A 24363-nucleotide genomic window follows, 5' to 3' on the forward strand; every position below is an offset into this window, starting at 1 on the left:
CCTGCTCCCACCAGCCAAAATGTTGTTGTGTCTTTGGGCAAGACACTTCACCCTCCTTGCCTCCAGTGTGGCTCCACTGGTGTGTGAATGTGCATGAATGATCCCGGTGATGGTCAGAGGGGCCGTAGGCGCGAACTGGCAGCCACGCCTCTGTCAGTCTGCCCCAGGGCAGCTGTGGCTACAACCGTAGCTTACCATCACCAAGTATGAATGAGGAGTGAATGATAATGGACACAATGTGAGCGCTTTGAGTGTCTTGAAAAGCACAGATAAATCCAATCCATTATTATTATTATTATGATTATGGCGTCATTGACTATGGGACTTTTTGACTGGGTAAACAATCATTAGAGGCGGAAACCAAAGGTGATTTGAAAAGAGGAGCGGGAGACGCTGGAAGAGAAACGTCAGACGCTGAAGGAGAGGGGCGTGGCGCAATTTGTCATCTCTTCATTCATCTACCAGTATTGGAAGAATAGTGGGAGATACTTAATCCTAATCTTCATTTTGGCGGAGCTGTTGCGGGAGGACCGGGTCCCGGAAAGCGGCGTTCTGGACGTGCGCAGTCGAAGGAGCGGTTTTTAAATTACGCTTGGGAGCAGTGAGACCGACCCTTAATATTCATTTTTTGGATGTACATATCTTTTTGTAAGTCATGGTACCATGCGAAGATTGAGACTTCATTTTGTTTTTTCTGAGGAACTTTTTTCCAAACAGATTATTCAAATATTTTTCCTTTGCATCATATCAGGAGCGGACCGAGAACTATTGACTGCGGGACTCTTTTTTTGTTTTTTTGTTGTTTCTTCTTTTTCAGCGGGTTTGTTTGTCGCAGGAAAAAGGACGTTTATTTATTAGGATGTTTTTCTTTGGGTATATTTTGTAATTCTTCTGGGTTTTGCTGGTCAAAGGTCTGTCAAAGACAATTTCAGTTTCTGTTCATTATAAAAAGCCGTTTTGTGACTAGCAGATATAGTGTCTGGTTTATTTTGTTTGGGTGTATCTGGGTTTAGTTGGCTTGAATGTCATGGTGAGGAACCCCCTTGGTAATGTATCAATCAGAAGACCTAGTAAATGTTTTTTGAGCGTTACAGAAGTACCTGCTAGAACATTTCTTCCAGACAGGAAAACAATCATGAACGTTAATAAACACAGGTTGAAATCTTCCCAAAAAAGGGGAAGATTTTCAAACATAGTGTAAACAGAAAAACTCAAAAACTCCTGATTCAGGGCTGTGGCTTCAGCTGATGCCACTGTGCTCTTCAATAGAGCTGCTTTCAATTATGCTGCCTTTCATCTCACTGGTTTCTTTGTGGTCTATGTCTCCAAAACCCAAGGCGTTCTCATGGCTTTCCGTGCATAATGTGAATTTTCCATCAACCTTGATGTAAGACCAACAAAAACCCTTTAGCAGTATCTGACTAAAGTGGTGCAGTTAACACAATGAGACTTGTTTTTCTGGATATTCTCCAGGAAGGTTTTACTTTAAAACAGTCTGTCCCTTGGAAGATTTATAATAATTCAGTTACTTTCAGTAACTGGAAAACCCTGTGTCTGTACCTTGCACTTAATACTATCTTTACATTAAACTCCACCGGTACTATGGTAACGCACATAAGACAAACAATTCAGTTTGTGTATGGATGTCCTGCAAGACTTATGTAAAACCAATGTGAAGTTGGAGCTGGACAGGGTTTTTAGTGCGTATTATCAGAATACACCCTTTAATCCAGAACAAAAAAAGGAAGACCAAGTTAAAAGAGATAATAGACACGTCTTGTTTATGGGGTCGGATTAGGATCAGCTGAAAGTGAATGAAAAACCTGTATGTAAAATTTGAAGGTAAAAAAAAAAGGAAATTTAAAGAAAAACTAAAAAAAACAATTATAAACCTAAAACTATTACCTAAAAAAATGAGTTTATTTGTAACAGCTACTCTATTAAATTTTAAGTTTTGTTTTTGGAAAAAAATTTTCTTGTTCCTTTCACTTTTTGCTTGACCCTAATTTTACATGGGGGTGGGGCTTTAAGCCCACTGGTAAAGTGATTTCTGTTCCAAAACAGCGTCTGTTGTTGGTGCCGCTTGTTTCATCCCTACTCTGGTTCATCAGTGGATGTAGCAAACTTTGGGAGAGCATTATCACTACTCTGCACCTCACTTTTTTTTTAAACTCAATATTTCTTTCAGGTTTCAAATATGCATTTTTGACTTAAAAACTATTTTTGAATTTTCAATTCTTTATTTCAAATTTACAACAGGGCTTGACATAGCCATTTGTCCGCTGGCCCGGTCCAGCTCGCTCGAGCAGTACGGACCACAAGACTTTATTTTTCACTTTTCCGCTCAGGCCACTAAAATATCTAACGGTTAATATATTTTTCACCTTTTGCAATAAAGTATATTTTGCGAAAACGTGTAGAATTCAGGGGTGCTCATTACGTCGAGCGCGATTGACCGGTCGATCTTCAAGGACATGAGGGTAGATCGCGGGCCAGAAAAGATAAAATAAAAAAATAAAAAGTACTTCTTCAAAATCCACCAGCCAATCAAAATCCTCACTGAGAAGTACGGGATTTGGTTGACATGTAAATTGGCCAATCAGACATCCTCTGATACATACGTCACTGCACATGCGTGTTTAAAAACACTGAGCGCAACCTCTCTGTCATCAGAAAGTCGCTTTCTGCCCTGCGGCACGTCAAGTCCCCGCCAGAAGACCACTCCGGACAACCGGAATGTTTATTGAAGCCGCCCCGTGTGTCTCTTCCTGCTATCAGCTCTGCAGTTCTCGCCCGATAAATTCGAGCTCATTAAGGAAGCTGTTTTTTATGTGGCACGCGCTTCGTCCGGAGCCAGCAGCGCCTTTGAAATGCCATGCTTCCGGCATTGCACGGTTAACAGAGCATGACATAAGATAGTCGTTGCTTTCTGTCTTTGTAATAAAAAGCCTAATCTGTTAATACAAAAGTATCTTTGTGTAATCTTACTGTGTAGTACTTAATCATCAGTATATAAACAACAATGCTCAAACTAGAAGGAGCTGCATTTCCAGAAGAAAATGCAGGGTTGAATGCTGTATTGCTGAAAGAAAGCTTAATTTGTAAAAGAAATGGCTGAACTGAGCTGAAAGAGCTTAACATTTTAAAAGTAAAATGGTTAAAATAGGTGAAAACCTGTAAAAGAGGTTAAGCACAGTGATTCCCTATGTATTTTAATGGAGCAAAAAATCCTGGAACATCTTAAAAAGTTCAATGATTTGAATGACCAAAAGTAATAACTGTAATAAGTTGAAAGATTTGAATATTTTCAAAGTTGAAAGGTAGAAAATTTTGAAGCGTCCGAACCGGGTGTCGAACCGCGAACCTCATGTACCATAAGTTCCCAATGCATTTTAATAGGGCAAAAATTCCCGGAAAAACTGGAATATCTTAAAAAGTACAAGGATTTGAAAAACCAAAAGTCATAGCTGGAATAAGCTGAAGGAGCTGAACATTTTAAAAGTTGAATGGTTAAAATAGGTTAAAAATTGTAGAAGTAGTTAAGTGTCAAAAAACGGCGGAAGATAGTGTAAATAATAACTAGAAGGAGCTGCATTTCCAGAAGAAAATGCAGGGTTGAATGCTGTATTGCTGAAAGAAAGCTTAATTTGTAAAATAAATGGCTGAACTGAGCTGAAAGAGCTCAACATTTTAAAAGTAAAATGGTTAAAAAAAGTAAAAACCTGTAAAAGAGGTTAAGCACAAGAATTCCCTATGCATTTTAATGGAGCAAAAATCCTGGAAAATCTTGGAATATCTTGAAAAGTTCAAAGATTTGAAAGACTAAAAGTCGTAGCTGAAAGGAATAAGCTGAAAGGGTTGAACATTGTAATAGTAGAAGGATTAAACTACGTGAAAGTTTGAAGAAGTTTAAAATTGCCTCACATTTTGGCACAAAATGGCCGCCAAACTGTAGGTGGTGTTGCCATCCCATAATAATCTTGAACCTTATGTTGAAGTCCAAAACCTTGTGAACATTTCAATATTTGAACGGTGTCTCTAGCCAAAAGAATGTTAAAGTTACAATTGTTTAAAGAAGCAAAGGTGTGGCCAATGGAGCAAAAAGATTGGAAAATCTGGCAATATCCGGGAATATCTGGAAAAGTTCAAGGATTTGAAGGACCAAAAGTCATAGCTGAAAGGAATAAGCTGAAAGGGTTGAACATTGTAATAGTAGAATGGTAAAAATAGGTGAAAGTTTGAAGAAGTTTAAAATTGCCTCACATTTTGGCACAAAATGGCCGCCAAACTGTAGGTGGTGTTGCCATCCCATAATAATTTTGAACCTCATGTTGAAGTCCAAAACCTTGTGAACATTTCAATATTTGAACGGTGTCTCTAGCCAAAAGAATGTTAAAGTTACAATTGTTTAAAGAAGCAAAGGTGTGGCCAATGGAGCAAAAACATTGGAAAATCTGGGAATATCCGGGAATATGTGGAAAAATTCAAGGATTTGAAGGACCAAAAGTCATAGCTGAAAGGAATAAGCTGAAAGGGTTGAACATTGTAATAGTAGAATGGTAAAAATAGGTGAAAGTTTGAAGAAGTTTAAAATTGCCTCACATTTTGGCACAAAATGGCCGCCAAACTGTAGGTGGTGTTGCCATCCCATAATAATTTTGAACCTTATGTTGAAGTCCAAAACCTTGTGAACATTTCAATATTTGAACGGTGTCTCTAGCCAAAAGAATGTTAAAGTTACAATTGTTTAAAGAAGCAAAGGTGTGGCCAATGGAGCAAAAACATTGGAAAATCTGGGAATATCCGGGAATATCTGGAAAAGTTCAAAGATTTGAAGGACCAAAAGTCATAGCTGAAAGGAATAAGCTGAAAGGGTTGAACATTGTAATAGTAGAATGGTAAAAATAGGTGAAAGTTTGAAGAAGTTTAAAATTGCCTCACATTTTGGCACAAAATGGCCGCCAAACTGTAGGTGGTGTTGCCATCCCATAATAATTTTGAACCTTATGTTGAAGTCCAAAACCTTGTGAACATTTCAATATTTGAACGGTGTCTCTAGCCAAAAGAATGTTAAAGTTACAATTGTTTAAAGAAGCAAAGGTGTGGCCAATGGAGCAAAAACATTGGAAAATCTGGGAATATCCGGGAATATCTGGAAAAGTTCAAGGATTTGAAGGACCAAAAGTCATAGCTGAAAGGAATAAGCTGAAAGGGTTGAACATTGTAATAGTAGAATGGTAAAAATAGGTGAAAGTTTGAAGAAGTTTAAAATTGCCTCACATTTTGGCACAAAATGGCCGCCAAACTGTAGGTGGTGTTGCCATCCCATAATAATTTTGAACCTTATGTTGAAGTCCAAAACCTTGTGAACATTTCAATATTTGAACGGTGTCTCTAGCCAAAAGAATGTTAAAGTTACAATTGTTTAAAGAAGCAAAGGTGTGGCCAATGGAGCAAAAACATTGGAAAATCTGGGAATATCCGGGAATATCTGGAAAAGTTCAAAGATTTGAAGGACCAAAAGTCATAGCTGAAAGGAATAAGCTGAAAGGGTTGAACATTGTAATAGTAGAATGGTAAAAATAGGTGAAAGTTTGAAGAAGTTTAAAATTGCCTCACATTTTGGCACAAAATGGCCGCCAAACTGTAGGTGGTGTTGCCATCCCATAATAATTTTGAACCTTATGTTGAAGTCCAAAACCTTGTGAACATTTCAATATTTGAACGGTGTCTCTAGCCAAAAGAATGTTAAAGTTACAATTGTTTAAAGAAGCAAAGGTGTGGCCAATGGAGCAAAAACATTGGAAAATCTGGGAATATCCGGGAATATCTGGAAAAGTTCAAGGATTTGAAGGACCAAAAGTCATAGCTGAAAGGAATAAGCTGAAAGGGTTGAACATTGTAATAGTAGAATGGTAAAAATAGGTGAAAGTTTGAAGAAGTTTAAAATTGCCTCACATTTTGGCACAAAATGGCCGCCAAACTGTAGGTGGTGTTGCCATCCCATAATAATTTTGAACCTTATGTTGAAGTCCAAAACCTTGTGAACATTTCAATATTTGAACGGTGTCTCTAGCCAAAAGAATGTTAAAGTTACAATTGTTTAAAGAAGCAAAGGTGTGGCCAATGGAGCAAAAACATTGGAAAATCTGGGAATATCCGGGAATATCTGGAAAAGTTCAAAGATTTGAAGGACCAAAATGTCATAGCTAGAATAAGATGAAAGAGCTGAACATTTTCATAGTCGAACGGTTAAAATAGGTGAAAAATTGTAGAAGGACTTTAACTGTGAACTTCTGAACGAAAAATTCTCCATGTATTTCAATGGAGCAAAAATTCCCGGAAAACCTGGAATATCTTAAAAAGTAAAAGGATTTGAAAAACCAAAAGTCATAGCAGAAATAAGATGAAAGAGATGAACATTTTAATAGTAGAATGGTTAAAATAGGTTAAAAATTGTAGAAGGAGTTAAGTGCCGAAAAACGGCGGAAGATACTATAAGAATAAACTAGAAGGAGCTGCATTTGCAGAAGAAAATGCAGGGTTGAATGCTGTACTGCTGAATGAAAGCAGAATTAGCTGAAGAAATGGCTGAACTGTACTGGAAGAACCATGAAAAGTTAAAGGTGCAAAAGTCCTAGCAGGAATAAGCTGAAAAAGTTGAACATTGTGATAGTAGAATGGCTGAAATAGGTCAAAATTTGTAGGACTTAAGCATGAAAGCTGAAATTGTTGAAAAAATGGCTGAATTGTTGAAAATTTGAAGATGTTGCTAAAATGTCTAAAAGTGCTAGCATCAGCATCATCAACTGACTCAAAAAAACAAATTTATTACGAGTGTCATGTTGGTAAAAGCTACATGTTCTAAGTTGACAGAAAATCCACTTTTTTCAAAATGGCGGCTTTTCTATTGATTTTATCTCCATAGCAACCATTTTATGTTTGGGTCGCCTGGGGATGATGAACAAATTGACGTCAGTTTCAGACAAATCGGAAAAAGTAAACCTTTGGACGTCCTTAGCAACAAAGTTTGTTTGCTAACCACGCCCACATTCCTTATATGTCCAGATCCAGTGAATTTCAATATGTTCAGTTCCAGCCATGGATGAAGTTTATTGCAATATTTGCTTCAGACTTTGTCATAAAATGGCCACCAAACAGTAGTTTGTGTCGACATCCCATAATGATTTCTAAACGTATTTTATAGTCCAAAGCCTTGTGAGCATTTCAATGTTTGAACGGTGCCTCTAGCTGAAAGCATGTTAAAGTTATAATGCTTGAAAGCAACAAAGGTTTTCAAGGATTCTCCATGTATTTAAATGAAGCAAAAATCTTGGAAAATCCAGGAAAATCTTGGAATATCTTGAAAAGTTCAAAGATTTGAAAGACTAAAAGTCGTAGCTGAAAGGAATAAGCTGAAAGGGTTGAACATTGTAATAGTAGAAGGATTAAAATAGGTGAAAGTTTGAAGAAGTTTAAAATTGCCTCACATTTTGGCACAAAATGGCTGCCAAACTGTAGGTGGTGTTGCCATCCCATAATAATTTTGAACCTTATGTTGAAGTCCAAAACCTTGTGAACATTTCAATATTTGAACGGTGTCTCTAGCCAAAAGAATGTTAAAGTTACAATTGTTTAAAGAAGCAAAGGTGTGGTCAATGGAGCAAAAACATTGGAAAATCTGGGAATATCCGGGAATATCTGGAAAAGTTCAAAGATTTGAAGGACCAAAAGTCATAGCTGAAAGGAATAAGATGAAAGGGTTGAACATTGTAATAGTAGAATGGTAAAAATAGGTGAAAGTTTGAAGAAGTTTAAAATTGCCTCACATTTTGGTACAAAATGGCCGCCAAACTCTAGGTGGTGTTGCCATCCCATAATAATTTTTAAAGCTTATGTTGAAGTCCAAAACCTTGTGAACATTTCAATATTTGAACGGTGTCTCTAGCCAAAAGAATGTTAAAGTTACAATTGTTTAAAGAAGCAAAGGTGTGGCCAATGGAGCAAAAAGATTGGAAAATCTGGGAATATCCGGGAATATCTGGAAAAGTTCAAGGATTTGAAGGACCAAAAGTCATAGCTGAAAGGAATAAGCTGAAAAGGTTGAACATTGTAATAGTAGAATTGTAAAAATAGGTGAAAGTTTGAAGAAGTTTAAAATTGCCTCACATTTTGGCACAAAATGGCCGCCAAACTTTAGGTGGTGTTGCCATCCCATAATATTTTTGAACCTTATGTTGAAGTCCAAAACCTTGTGAACATTTCAATATTAGAACGGTGTCTCTAGCCAAAAGAATGTTAAAGTTACAATTGTTTAAAGAAGCAAAGGTGTGGCCAATGGAGCAAAAACATTGGAAAATCTGGGAATATCCGGGAATATCTGGAAAAGTTCAAGGATTTGAAGGACCAAAATGTCATAGCTAGAATAAGATGAAAGAGCTGAACATTTTCATAGTCGAACGGTTAAAATAGGTGAAAAATTGTAGAAGGAGTTTAACTGTGAACTTCTGAACGAAAAATTCTCCATGTATTTCAATGGAGCAAAAATTCCCGGAAAACCTGGAATATCTTAAAAAGTAAAAGGATTTGAAAAACCAAAAGTCATAGCAGAAATAAGATGAAAGAGATGAACATTTTAATAGTAGTATGGTTAAAATAGGTTAAAAATTGTAGAAGTAGTTAAACGCCAAAAAACGGCGGAAGATACTATAATAAATAAAGAGAAACAGAAAAACAAAGGGTTGAATGCTTTACAGCATTCAACCAATAAAGAGAAACAGGAAAACAAAGGGTTGAATGCTTTACAGCATTCAACCAACTAGAAGGAGCTGCATTTCCAGAAGAAAATGCAGGGTTGAATGCTCTATTGCTGAAAGAAAGCTTAATGTGTAAAATAAATGGCTGAACTGAGCTGAAAGAGATCAACATTTTAAAAGTAAAATGGTTAAAAAAAGTAAAAACCTGTAAAAGAGGTTAAGCACAAGAATTCCCTATGCATTTTAATGGAGCAAAAAGATTGGAAAATCTTGGAATATCTTGAAAAGTTCAAAGATTTGAAAGACTAAAAGTCGTAGCTGAAAGGAATAAGCTGAAAGGGTTGAACATTGTAATAGTAGAAGGATTAAACTACGTGAAAGTTTGAAGAAGTTTAAAATTGCCTCACATTTTGGCACAAAATGGCCGCCAAACTGTAGGTGGTGTTGCCATCCCATAATAATCTTGAACCTTATGTTGAAGTCCAAAACCTTGTGAACATTTCAATATTTGAACGGTGTCTCTAGCCAAAAGAATGTTAAAGTTACAATTGTTTAAAGAAGCAAAGGTGTGGCCAATGGAGCAAAAAGATTGGAAAATCTGGCAATATCCGGGAATATCTGGAAAAGTTCAAGGATTTGAAGGACCAAAAGTCATAGCTGAAAGGAATAAGCTGAAAGGGTTGAACATTGTAATAGTAGAATGGTAAAAATAGGTGAAAGTTTGAAGAAGTTTAAAATTGCCTCACATTTTGGCACAAAATGGCCGCCAAACTGTAGGTGGTGTTGCCATCCCATAATAATTTTGAACCTCATGTTGAAGTCCAAAACCTTGTGAACATTTCAATATTTGAACGGTGTCTCTAGCCAAAAGAATGTTAAAGTTACAATTGTTTAAAGAAGCAAAGGTGTGGCCAATGGAGCAAAAACATTGGAAAATCTGGGAATATCCGGGAATATGTGGAAAAATTCAAGGATTTGAAGGACCAAAAGTCATAGCTGAAAGGAATAAGCTGAAAGGGTTGAACATTGTAATAGTAGAATGGTAAAAATAGGTGAAAGTTTGAAGAAGTTTAAAATTGCCTCACATTTTGGCACAAAATGGCCGCCAAACTGTAGGTGGTGTTGCCATCCCATAATAATTTTGAACCTTATGTTGAAGTCCAAAACCTTGTGAACATTTCAATATTTGAACGGTGTCTCTAGCCAAAAGAATGTTAAAGTTACAATTGTTTAAAGAAGCAAAGGTGTGGCCAATGGAGCAAAAACATTGGAAAATCTGGGAATATCCGGGAATATCTGGAAAAGTTCAAAAATTTGAAGGACCAAAATGTCATAGCTAGAATAAGATGAAAGAGCTGAACATTTTCATAGTCGAACGGTTAAAACAGGTGAAAAATTGTAGAAGGAGTTTAACTGTGAACTTCTGAACGAAAAATTCTCCATGTATTTCAATGGAGCAAAAATTCCCAGAAAACCTAGAATATCTTAAAAAGTAAAAGGATTTGAAAAACCAAAAGTCATAGCAGAAATAAGATGAAAGAGATGAACATTTTAATAGTAGAATGGTTAAAATAGGTTAAAAATTGTAGAAGTAGTTAAACGCCAAAAAACGGCGGAAGATACTATAATAATAATAATAACTAGAAGAGGCTGCATTTCCAGAAGAAAATGCAGGGTTGAATGCTGTATTGCTGAAAGAAAGCTTAATTTGTAAAAGAAATGGCTGAACTGAGCTGAAAGAGCTCAACATTTTAAAAGTAAAATGGTTAAAAAAGTCAAAGGTGAACATTGTAAAAGAAGAATGACCGAAACAGGTCAAAAGTTTTAGACGGAGTTAAGCAAGAAAGCTGAAATTGTTGAAAAAATGGATGTACTGTTGAAAATTTGAAGATGATGCTAAAATGGCTAAAAGTGCTAGCATCCACATCATCAACTAACTCAAAAAACCACATTGTTTAAGAGTATCATATTGGTAAAAGCTACATGTTCTAAGTTGACAGAAAATCCACTCTTTTCAAAATGGCGGCTTTTCTATTGATTTTATCTCCATAGCAACCATTTTATGTTTGGATCGCCTGGAGATGAGGAACAAATCAACGTCGGTTTCAGATGAATCGGAAAAAGTAAACTTTTGGACGTCCTTAGCAACGAGCTTTGTTTGCTAACCACGCCCACATTCCTTATATGTCCAGATCCAGTGAATTTCAATATGTTCAGTTCCAGCCATGGATGAAGTTTATTGCAACATTTGCTTCAGATTTTGTCAAAAAATGCCCACCAAACAGTAGGTTGTGTTGCCATCCCATAATAATTTCAAAACGTATGTTGAAGTCCAAAGCCTTGTGAGCATTTCAATGTTTGAACGGTGCCTCTAGCTGAAAGCTTGTTAAAGTTATAATGCTTGAAAGCAACAAAGGTTTTCAAGGATTCTCCATGTATTTAAATGAAGCAAAAATCTTGGAAAATCCTGGAAAATCTTGAAATATCTTGAAAAGTTCAAAGATTTGAAAGACTAAAAGTCGTAGCTGAAAGGAATAAGCTGAAAGGGTTGAACATTGTAATAGTAGAAGGATTAAAATACGTGAAAGTTTGAAGAACTTTAAAATTGCCTCACATTTTGGCACAAAATGGCCGCCAAACTGTAGGTGGTGTTGCCATCCCATAATAATTTTGAACTTTATGTTGAAGTCCAAAACCTTGTGAACATTTCAATATTTGAACGGTGTCTCTAGCCAAAAGAATGTTAAAGTTACAATTGTTTAAAGAAGCAAAGGTGTGGCCAATGGAGCAAAAACCTTGGAAAATCTGGGAATATCCGGGAATATCTGGAAAAGTTCAAAGATTTGAAGGACCAAAAGTCATAGCTGAAAGGAATAAGATGAAAGGGTTGAACATTGTAATAGTAGAATGGTAAAAATAGGTGAAAGTTTGAAGAAGTTTAAAATTGCCTCACATTTTGGCACAAAATGGCCGCCAAACTGTAGGTGGTGTTGCCATCCCATAATAATTTTTAAACCTTATGTTGAAGTCCAAAACCTTGTGAACATTTCAATATTTGAACGGTGTCTCTAGCCAAAAGAATGTTAAAGTTACAATTGTTTAAAGAAGCAAAGGTGTGGCCAATGGAGCAAAAAGATTGGAAAATCTGGGAATATCCGGGAATATCTGGAAAAGTTCAAGGATTTGAAGGACCAAAAGTCATAGCTGAAAGGAATAAGCTGAAAAGGTTGAACATTGTAATAGTAGAATGGTAAAAATAGGTGAAAGTTTGAAGAAGTTTAAAATTGCCTCACATTTTGGCACAAAATGGCCGCCAAACTGTAGGTGGTGTTGCCATCCCATAATAATTTTGAACCTTATGTTGAAGTCCAAAACCTTGTGAACATTTCAATATTTGAACGGTGTCTCTAGCCAAAAGAATGTTAAAGTTACAATTGTTTAAAGAAGCAAAGGTGTGGCCAATGGAGCAAAAAGATTGGAAAATCCGGGAATATCCGGGAATATCTGGAAAAGTTCAAGGATTTGAAGGACCAAAAGTCATAGCTGAAAAGAATAATCTGAAAAGGTTGAACATTGTAATAGTAGAATGGTAAAAATAGGTGAAAGTTTGAAGAAGTTTAAAATTGCCTCACATTTTGGCACAAAATGGCCGCCAAACTGTAGGTGGTGTTGCCATCCCATAATAATTTTGAGCCTTATGTTGAAGTCCAAAACCTTGTGAACATTTCAATATTTGAACGGTGTCTCTAGCCAAAAGAATGTTAAAGTTACAATTGTTTAAAGAAGCAAAGGTGTGGCCAATGGAGCAAAAAGATTGGAAAATCCAGGAATATCCGGGAATAAATGGAAAAGTTCAGGGATTTGAAGGACCAAAATGTCATAGGTAGAATAAGATGAAAGAGCTGAACATTTTCATAGTCGAACGGTCAAAATAGGTGAAAAATTGTAGAAGGAGTTTAACTGTGAACTTCTGAACGAAAAATTCTCCATGTATTTCAATGGAGCAAAAATTCCCGGAAAACCTGGAATATCTTAAAAAGTAAAAGGATTTGAAAAACCAAAAGTCATAGCAGAAATAAGATGAAAGAGATGAACATTTTAAAAGTAGAATGGTTAAAATAGGTTAAAAATTGTAGAAGTAGTTAAACGCCAAAAAACGGCGGAAGATACTATAATAACTAGAAGGAGCTGCATTTCCAGAAGAAAATGCAGGGTTGAATGCTGTATTGCTGAATGAAAGCAGAAATATGATGAAAAAGCTGAACATTGTAAAAGTAGAATGTCTAAAATAGGTCAAACATTGTAGAAGGAGTTAAGCATGAAAGCTGAAATTGTTGAAAAATAGCTGAACTGTCCTGGAAAATCCTGGAATATTTTGAAAAATTAAAGGACCAAAAGTCAAAGGTGAACATTGTAAAAGTAGAATGACCAAAACAGGTCAAAATTTGTAGACGGAGTTAAGCAAGAAAGCTGAAATTGTTGATAAAAATGGATGTACTGTTGAAAATTTGAAGATGATGCTAAAATGGCTAAAAGTGCTAGCATCCACATCATCAACTAACTCAAAAAACCACATTGTTTAAGAGTATCATATTGGTAAAAGCTACATGTTCTAAGTTGACAGAAAATCCACTCTTTTCAAAATGGCGGCTTTTCTATTGATTTTATCTCCATAGCAACCATTTTATGTTTGGATCGCCTGGAGATGAGGAACAAATCAACGTCGGTTTCAGATGAATCGGAAAAAGTAAACTTTTGGACGTCCTTAGCAACGAGCTTTGTTTGCTAACCACGCCCACATTCCTTATATGTCCAGATCCAGTGAATTTCAATATGTTCAGTTCCAGCCATGGATGAAGTTTATTGCAACATTTGCTTCAGATTTTGTCAAAAAATGCCCACCAAACAGTAGGTTGTGTTGCCATCCCATAATAATTTCAAAACGTATGTTGAAGTCCAAAGCCTTGTGAGCATTTCAATGTTTGAACGGTGCCTCTAGCTGAAAGCTTGTTAAAGTTATAATGCTTGAAAGCAACAAAGGTTTTCAAGGATTCTCCATGTATTTAAATGAAGCAAAAATCTTGGAAAATCCTGGAAAATCTTGAAATATCTTGAAAAGTTCAAAGATTTGAAAGACTAAAAGTCGTAGCTGAAAGGAATAAGCTGAAAGGGTTGAACATTGTAATAGTAGAATGGTAAAAATAGGTGAAAGTTTGAAGAAGTTTAAAATTGCCTCACATTTTGGCACAAAATGGCCGCCAAACTGTAGGTGGTGTTGCCATCCCATAATAATTTTTAAACCTTATGTTGAAGTCCAAAACCTTGTGAACATTTCAATATTTGAACGGTGTCTCTAGCCAAAAGAATGTTAAAGTTACAATTGTTTAAAGAAGCAAAGGTGTGGCCAATGGAGCAAAAAGATTGGAAAATCTGGGAATATCCGGGAATATCTGGAAAAGTTCAAGGATTTGAAGGACCAAAAGTCATAGCTGAAAGGAATAAGCTGAAAAGGTTGAACATTGTAATAGTAGAATGGTAAAAATAGGTGAAAGTTTGAAGAAGTTTAAAATTGCCTCACATTTTGGCACAAAATGGCCGCCAAACTGTAGGTGGTGTTGCCATCCCATAATAATTTTGAACCTTATGTTGAAGTCCAAAACCTTGTGAACATTTCAATATTTGAACGGTGTCTCTAGCCAAAAGAATGTTAAAGTTACAATTGTTTAAAGAAGCAAAGGTGTGGCCAATGGAGCAAAAAGATTGGAAAATCCGGGAATATCCGGGAATAACTGGAAAAGTTCAGGGATTTGAAGGACCAAAATGTCATAGGTAGAATAAGATGAAAGAGCTGAACATTTTCATAGTCGAACGGTCAAAATAGGTGAAAAATTGTAGAAGGAGTTTAACTGTGAACTTCTGAACGAAAAATTCTCCATGTATTTCAATGGAGCAAAAATTCCCGGAAAACCTGGAATATCTTAAAAAGTAAAAGGATTTGAAAAACCAAAAGTCATAGCAGAAATAAGATGAAAGAGATGAACATTTTAAAAGTAGAATGGTTAAAATAGGTTAAAAATTGTAGAAGTAGTTAAACGCCAAAAAACGGCGGAAGATACTATAATAATAATAAATAAAGAGAAACAGGAAAACAAAGGGTTGAATGCTTTACAGCATTCAACCAATAACTAGAAGGAGCTGCATTTCCAGAAGAAAATGCAGGGTTGAATGCTGTATTGCTGAAAGAAAGCTTAATTTGTAAAAGAAATGGCTGAACTGAGCTGAAAGAGCTTAACATTTTAAAAGTAAAATGGTTAAAATAGGTGAAAACCTGTAAAAGAGGTTAAGCACAGTGATTCCCTATGTATTTTAATGGAGCAAAAAATCCTGGAACATCTTAAAAAGTTCAATGATTTGAATGACCAAAAGTAATAACTGTAATAAGTTGAAAGATTTGAATATTTTCAAAGTTGAAAGGTAGAAAATTTTGAAGCGTCCGAACCGGGTGTCGAACCGCGAACCTCATGTACCATAAGTTCCCAATGCATTTTAATAGGGCAAAAATTCCCGGAAAAACTGGAATATCTTAAAAAGTACAAGGATTTGAAAAACCAAAAGTCATAGCTGGAATAAGCTGAAGGAGCTGAACATTTTAAAAGTTGAATGGTTAAAATAGGTTAAAAATTGTAGAAGTAGTTAAGTGTCAAAAAACGGCGGAAGATAGTGTAAATAATAATAAAGAAATAAAGAGAAACAGGAAAACAAAGGGTTGAATGCTTTACAGCATTCAACCAATAACTAGAAGGAGCTGCATTTCCAGAAGAAAATGCAGGGTTGAATGCTGTACTGCTGAATGAAAGCTGAATTTGCTTAAGAAATGGCTTAACTTTGCTTGAAAATCTTGAAAAACTAAAGGATCAAAAGTCATAGAAAGAATAAGCTGAAAAAGTTGAACATTGTTATAGTAGAATGGCTAAAATAGGTCAAAAATGTAGAAGGAGTTAAGCATGAAAGCTTGATGAAAGTTGATGAAAAAATGGCTGAACTGTTGAAAATTTAGAGATGTTGCTTAAATGGCTAAAAGTGCTAGCATTGGAATCAGCATCTTTAACTGACTCAAAAAAACACATTGTTTGAGAGTATCATATTGGTAAAAGCTACATGTTCTAGGTCAGGGGTCGGCAACCCATGGCTCCGGAGCCACATGTGGCTCTTTCATCCTTCTGTTGTGGCTCCCTGTCACTTTGGAAAATAATGAGTATTTTATAATAATTAAATTTTATTTTAGTTTGTGCATTTTTCATGGCATTTCAAAGGCGCTGCTGGCTCCGCACCAAGCGCGAGCCACGTAAGAAACAGCTTCGTAATGAGCTCGTATTTATCGGGCAAGAACTGCAGAGCTGATAGCAGGGAGAGGCATGCAGGGCGGCTTCAATAAACACTCCGATCTTCTGCCGGGAACTTTATGTGCCGCAGGGCAGAGACCAACTCGCTGATGACAGACTGAGAGTTCGCGCCAGTGTTGCCAGAGTCACAGTTTTCCAGCCGAAAAGTCATCTGAAAACCGCCAGACCCAGCCAAAAACCGCCCAACACAGCTTTTGTTTTTTTTTTCCGTACTGGACTGAAAATAAAAGATTTTTCTAAATAAAAGATAGTTCTGACCAATAATAAAATGTGTACAATATTGAATATTTCTTCAGCGGGCCGCCTTCTTCCATTCATTTGCTTAACCCGCTCTATCCCCGCTATAACCTGCAATCGGCTCTTTCATCCTTGTGCGTCGCTGGAGCGCCCCGACTATCGTATTTTGCGCTCTCTGTGTAGGACACACTGAGGAGCACGGGGGAAACAAATCTCAGCTGCAGAGGATGTGAACAGGTAGAGAGGAAAAGCAGGTGGAGAGGGGGGAGAGGGGCTTTGGCTTCAACTCTGTCAGAGAGATGAAAACACGTGCGTCAGATTCAGACGCAGCTTTCACTGCAGGAGTTGAAGCAGAGACTTTCCCTGGGATGATTTTATAAACCCAAACATGGAAACATGATTACCAAGTAGAACTCTTCAAAATAATAAACCTGATCTCTCCACATTCTCAGTTTCTACCATTCATTGATAAACACATCGCTCCATGCAGCAATCAGACCAGAACTAGTAGCTCCTCCCACACGCGGCCGCGGTATCATCCTTTAAAGAACATAATGTGCATTTGCAGCGACATATGCTTCAAACGATGTCCGATTGGCCAATCTACATGTCAATCAAGTCCTGTACTTCTCAGTGAGGACTTTGGTGGATTTTAAAGAAGTACTTTTTTTATTTTTCTATCTTTTCTGGCCCGCGATCTACACTCATGTCATTGAGTAATGAGCACCTTTGAATAATATATACATGTATAATATATATAATGATGTCAAAACAGGTTGTGGCTCCGGGTGCTTTCTTTTTTATTAGGGGCGGTCCCAAATGGCTCTTTGAGTAAAAAAGGTTGCCGACCCCTGTTCTAGGTTGATAAAAAATCCACTTTTTTCAAAATGGCGGCTTTTCTATTGATTTTATCTCCATAGCAACCATTTTATTTTTGGGTCACCGGGGGATGACAAACCTATCGACGTCAGTTTCCGACAAATCGGAAAAAGTAAACCTTTGGACGTCCTTAGCAACGAAGTTTGTTTGCTAACCACGCCCACATTCCTTATATGTCCAGGTCCAGTGAATTTCAATATGTTCAGTTCCAGCCATGGATGAAGTTTATTGCAATATTTGCTTCAGATTTTGTCATAAAAAGGCCACCAACAATAGGTTGTGTCGACATCCCATAATTATTTCTAAACGTATTTTATAGTCCAAAGCATTGTGATCATTTTAATGTTTGAACGGTGTCTGTAGCTACAAGTATGTTGAAGTTATATTTGTATAAAGAATCAAAGGCTTTAGATTTGAAAAACACAAAATGGCTGCCAAAGAGTCTCCATCCCATAATGACTTCAAACCTTGATGTTGTAGTCCAACGCACAGATCATTTGACAGTAAAAGTGAAGTCACCTCCTCCAGTAGGGGGCATCCTGTCAAATGCTGAGCTTCGATTCTCTCAACTATGCATGTCCCATCAACGTTACCACGCTTATTCATATATATTGAATGAGATATATGGATCATCAGCTAGTTGGCTAGCTAGCTAGCTAGCTAGATGACAGAGCATTATTTGGTCATTTAACCACTAACATGTATGGTGTTACAACATGTTAGTCACTTCTCGTAACAGCCACTTAATTCATGGTGTGGTAATCAACACTTCCCAGGAGCCTTAGCAGCCGTGGGCGGGGCTAAGGAATGGGTCCTGACGTTTGTTCACAAGATGGCTGGAGCACATGTTTGCAAATGTTTAAAGGAACAATAAATGAAAGCTGAATTTGCTGATGAAATTTGCACTGTCCTGGAAAATCTTGAAAACTAAAAGGATAAAAAGTCAAAGCTTATGAGTAACCCCACCTGAAAGAAAATTCTTCCATTTAACGAAATATAATTGAGTTAGTCGAACTGAATTCTATCAAGAAAGGCAAGGTAAAAAACCATGCGGAAAAAGTCGAATGCCGGATTTGAACTCAGAACCTCAGTATCATAAACCCACATACTTAGCCGCTGAGCTAACACTTATATGATGACACTATGCAGCCGGTATAAATTAATAAGGCCCGTATATAACTTCCCAATGCATTTTGATAGGGCAGAAATTCCCGGAAAAACTGGAATATCTTAAAAAGTACAAGGATTTGAAAAACCAAAAGTCATAGCAGTAATAAGCTGAAAGAGCTAAACATTTTAAAAGTTGAACGGTTTTAATAGGTTAAAAATTGTAGAAGGAGTTAAGTGCCGAAAAACGGTGGAAGATAGCATAAGAGGAAAACAAATGTAACACTAGAAGGAGCTGCATTTCCAGAAGAAAATGCAGGGTTGAATGCTGTACTGCTGAATGAAAGCTAAATTTGCTGAAGAAATGTCTGAACTGTACTGGAAAAACCTTGAAAAGTTAAATGATCAAAAGTCCTAGTAGGAATAAGCTGAAAAAGGTGAACATTGTAATAGTAGAATGTCTAAAATAGGTCAAAATTTGTAGAAGGAGTTAAGCATTAAAGCTGAAATTGTTGATAAAATGGCTGAACTGTTGAAAATTTGAAGATGTTGCTAAAATGGCTAAAAGTGCTAGCATTGGAATCAGCATCATCAACCGACTCAAAAAAACACATTGTTTGAGAGTATCATATTGGTAAAAGCTACATGTCTAAGTTGATAGAAAATCCACTTTTTTCAAAATGGCGGCTTTTCTATTAATTCTATCTCCATAGCAACCATTTTATGTTTGGGTCGCCTGGGGATGACGAACCAATCGACGTCAGTTTCAGACAAATCAGAAAAAGTAAACCTTTGGACGTCCATAGCAACGAAGTTTGTTTGCTAACCACGCCCACATTCCTTATATGTCCAGATCCAGTGAATATCAATATGTTCAGTTCCAGCCATGGATGAAGTTAAATGCAATATTTGCTTCAGATTTGGTCAAAAAATGGCCACCAAACAGTAGGTTGTGTCGACATCCCATAATGATTTCTAAACCTATTTTATAGTCCAAAGCCTTGTGATCAATTTAACGTTTGAACGGTATCTCTAGCTAAAGGCATGTTGAAGTTACAATGGTTGAAAGAACCAAAGGTTTTCAAGGATTCTCAATGTATTTAAATGGAGCGAAAATCTTGGAAAATCCTGGAAAATCTTGAAAAGTTCAAAGATTTGAAGGACCAAAAGTAATAGCTGAAAGGAATAAGCTGAAGGAGTTGAACATTGAAATAGTAGAATGATTGAAATAGGTGAAAGTTTGAAGAAGTTTAAAATTGCCTCACATTTTGGCAAAAAATGGCCGCCAAACTGTAGGTGGTGTTGCCATCCCATAATAATTTTGAGCCTTATATTGAAGTCCAAAACCTTGTGAACATTTCAATGTTTGAACGGTGTCTCTAGCCAAAAGAATGTTAAAGTTACAATTGTTTAAAGAAGCAAAGGTGTGGCCAATGGAGCAAAAATATTGGAAAATCCGGGAATAACCGGGACTATCTGGAAAAGTTCAAGGATTTGAAGGACAAAATGTCATAGCTGGAATAAGATGAAAGAGCTGAACATTTTAATAGTTGAATGGTTAAAATAGGTGAAAAATTGTAGAAGAAGTTTAACTGTGAACTTCTGCACGAAAAATTCTCCATGTATTTCAATGGAGAAAAAATCATGGAAAATCCTGGAATATCTTAAAAAGTTCAAGGATTGGAAAAACCAAAAGTCATAGCAGTAATAAGCTGAAAGAGCTGAACAGTTTAATAGTTGAATGGTTAAAATAGGTTGAAAATTGTAGAAGGAGTTAAGTGCCGAAAAACGGCGGAAGATAGCGTAAGAGGAAAACAAAGGGTTGAATGCTATACAGCATTCAACCAACTAGAAGAAGCTGCATTTCCAGAAGAAAATGCAGGGTTGAATGCTGTATTGCTGAATGAAAGCTGAATTAGCTGAAGAAATGGCTTAACTGTACTGGAAAAACCTTGATAAGTTAAAGGTGCAAAAGTCCTAGCAGGAATAAGATGAAAAAGTTGAACATTGTAATAGTAGAATGGTTAAAATAGGTCAAAGTTTGAAGAAGGAGTTAAGCATTAAATCTGAAATTGTTAAAAAATGGCTGAACTGTTGAAAATGTAAAGATGTTGCTAATATGGCTAAAAGTGCTAGCATTGGAATCAGCATTATCAACTGACTCCTAAAAACACATTGTTTAAGAGTATCATATTGGTACAAGCTACATGTTCTAAGTTGATAGAAAATCTACTTTTTTCAAAATGGCGGCTTTCTATTAATTTTATCTCCATAGCAACCATTTTATGTTTGGGTCGCCTGGGGATGACGAACAAATCGACGTCAGTTTCAGACAAATCGGAAAAAGTAAACCTTTGGACGTCCTTAGCAACGAAGTTTGTTTGCTAACCACGCCCACATTCCTTATATGTCCAGATCCAGTGAATTTCAATATGTTCCGTTCCAGCCATGGATGAAGTTTATTGCAATATTTGCTTCAGATTTTGTCAAAAAATGCCCACCAAACAGTAGGTTGTGTTGCCATCCCATAATAATTTCAAAACGTATGTTGAAGTCCAAAGCCTTGTGAGCATTTCAATGTTTGAACGGTGCCTCTAGCTGAAAGCATGTTAAAGTTATAATGCTTGAAAGCAACAAAGGTATTCAAGGATTCTCCATGTATTTAAATGAAGCAAAAATCTTGGAAAATCCTGAAAAATCTTGGAATATCTTGGAATATCTTGAAAAGTTCAAAGATTTGAAAGACTAAAAGTCGTAGCTGAAAGGAATAAGCTGAAAAGGTTGAACATTGTAGAAGTAGAAGGATTAAAATACGTGAACGTTTGAAGAAGTTTAAAATTGCCTCACATTTTGGCACAAAATGGCCGCCAAACTGTAGGTGGTGTTGCCATCCCATAATAATTTTGAACCTTATGTTGAAGTCCAAAACCTTGTAAACATTTCAATATTTGAACGGTGTCTCTAGCCAAAAGAATGTTAAAGTTACAATTGTTTAAAGAAGCAAAGGTGTGGCCAATGGAGCAAAAACATTGGAAAATCTGGGAATCTCCGGGGAATATCTGGAAAAGTTCAAAGATTTGAAGGACCAAAAGTCATAGCTGAAAGGAATAAGATGAAAGGGTTGAACATTGTAATAGTAGAATGGTAAAAATAGGTGAAAGTTTGAAGAAGTTTAAAATTGCCTCACATTTTGGCACAAAATGGCCGCCAAACTGTAGGTGGTGTTGCCATCCCATAATAATTTTGAGCCTTAAGTTGAAGTCCAAAACCTTGTGAACATTTCAATATTTGAACGGTGTCTCTAGCCAAAAGAATGTTAAAGGTACAATTGTTTAAAGAAGCAAAGGTGTGGCCAATGGAGCAAAAAGATTGGAAAATCTGGGAATATCCGGGAATATCTGGAAAAGTTCAAGGATTTGAAGGACCAAAATGTCATAGCTAGAATAAGATGAAAGAGCTGAACATTTTCATAGTCGAACGGTTAAAATAGGTGAAAAATTGTAGAAGGAGTTTAACTGTGAACTTCTGAACGAAAAATTCTCCATGTATTTCAATGGAGCAAAAATTCCCGGAAAACCTGGAATATCTTAAAAAGTAAAAGGATTTGAAAAACCAAAAGTCATAGCAGAAATAAGATGAAAGAGATGAACATTTTAATAGTAGAATGGTTAAAATAGGTTAAAAATTGTAGAAGTAGTTAAACGCCAAAAAACGGCGGAAGATACTATAATAATAATAAATAAAGAGAAACAGGAAAACAAAGGGTTGAATGCTTTACAGCATTCAACCAATAATAAATAAAGAGAAACAGGAAAACAAAGGGTTGAATGCTTTACAGCATTCAACCAATAAACTAGAAGGAGCTGCATTTCCAGAAGAAAATGCAGGGTTGAATGCTGTATTGCTGAATGAAAGCAGAAATATGATGAAAAAGCTGAACATTGTAAAAGTAGAATGACCAAAACGGATCAAAATTTGTAGACGGAGTTAAGCATGAAAGTTGAAATTGTTGAAAAAATGGATGTACGGTTGAAAATTTGAAGATGATGCTAAAATGGCTAAAAGTGCTAGCATCAGCATCATCAACTGACTCAAAAAATCACATTGTTTAAGAGTGTCATGTTGGTAAAAGCTACATGTTCTAAGTTGACAGAAAATCCACTTTTTTCAAAATGGCGGCTTTTCTATTGATTTTATCTCCATAGAAACCATTTTATGTTTGGGTCGCCTGGAGATGAGGAACAAATCAACGTCGGTTTCAGATGAATCGGAAAAAGTAAACTTTTGGACGTCCTTAGCAACGAGCTTTGTTTGCTAACCACGCCCACATTCCTTATATGTCCAGATCCAGTGAATTTCAATATGTTCAGTTCCAGCCATGGATGAAGTTTATTGCAACATTTGCTTCAGATTTTGTCAAAAAATGCCCACAGAACAGTAGATTGTGTTGCCATCCCATAATAATTTCAAAACGTATGTTGAAGTCCAAAGCCTTGTGAGCATTTCAATGTTTGAATGGTGTCTCTAGCTGAAAGCTTGTTAAAGTTATAATGCTTGAAAGCAACAAAGGTTTTCAAGGATTCTCCATGTATTTAAATGAAGCAAAAATCTTGGAAAATCCTGGAAAATCTTGGAATATCTTGAAAAGTTCAAAGATTTGAAAGACTAAAAGTCATAGCTGAAAGGAATAAGCTGAAAGGGTTGAACATTGTAATAGTAGAAGGATTAAAATACATGAAAGTTTGAAGAAGTTTAAAATTGCCTCACATTTTGGCACAAAATGGCCGCCAAACTGTAGGTGGTGTTGCCATCCCATAATAATTTTTAAACCTTATGTTGAAGTCCAAAACCTTGTGAACATTTCAATATTTGAACGGTGTCTCTAGCCAAAAGAAAGTTAAAGTTACAATTGTTTAAAGAAGCAAAGGTGTGGCCAATGGAGCAAAAAGATTGGAAAATCTGGGAATATCCGGGAATAAATGGAAAAGTTCAGGGATTTGAAGGTCTAAAATTTCATAGCTGGAATAAGATGAAAGAGCTGAACATTTTCATAGTCAAACGGTTAAAATAGGTGAAAAATTGTAGAAGGAGTTTAACTGTGAACTTCTGAACGAAAAATTCTCCATGTATTTCAATGGAGCAAAAATTCCCGGAAAACCTGGAATATCTTAAAAAGTAAAAGGATTTGAAAAACCAAAAGTCATAGCAGGAATAAGCTGAAAGAGCTGAACATTTTAAAAGTTGAATGGTTACAATCGGTTAAAAATTGTAGAAGGAGTTAAGTGTCAAAAAACGGCGGAAGATAGTGTAAATAATAAAGAAATAAAGAGAAACAGGAAAACAAAGGGTTGAATGCTTTACAGCATTCAACCCTTTGTTTTCCTGTTTTTTACAGCATTCAACCAATAAAGAGAAACAGGAAAACAAAGGGTTGAATGCTTTACAGCATTCAACCAACTAGAAGGAGCTGCATTTCCAGAAGAAAATGCAGGGTTGAATGCTGTATTGCTGAATGAAAGCAGAAATATGAGGAAAAAGCTGAACATTGTAAAAGTAGAATGTCTAAAATAGGTCAAACATTGTAGAAGGAGTTAAGCATGAAAACTGAAATTGTTCAAAAAAATGGCTAAACTGTCCTGCAAAATCCTGAAATATTTTGAAAAGTTAAAGGACCACAAGTCAAAGGTGAACATTGTAAAAGTAGAATGACCAAAACAGGTCAAAATTTGTAGACGGAGTTGAGCATGAAAGCTTAAGTTGATGAAAAAATGGCTGAACTGTTGAAAATTTAAAGATGTTGCTAAAATGGCTAAAAGTGCTAGCATTGGAATCAGCATCATCAACTGACTCAAAAAACACATTGTTTGAGAGTATCATATTGGTAAAAGCTACATGGTCTAGGTTGATAAAAAAATCCACTTTTTTCAAAATGACGGCTTTTCTATTGATTTTATCTCCATAGCAACCATTTTATGTTTGGG

The 24363-nt window shown here is 36.2% G+C and overlaps 1 protein-coding gene across 4 annotated transcripts in view; it reads right to left on the reverse strand.

Moving 5' to 3' along the window:
• The window catches only part of lrp4 (low density lipoprotein receptor-related protein 4), a 252869-nt gene that overhangs the window by 23821 nt on the left and 204685 nt on the right, over positions 1-24363 (reverse strand). The gene's annotated exons all lie outside the window — the stretch shown is intronic.

Source organism: Oryzias latipes, chromosome 3, assembly GCF_053564925.1.
Source record: "Oryzias latipes strain Hd-rR chromosome 3, Olatipes_Hd-rR_3.1".
Taxonomy (NCBI): Eukaryota; Metazoa; Chordata; class Actinopteri; order Beloniformes; family Adrianichthyidae; genus Oryzias; species Oryzias latipes.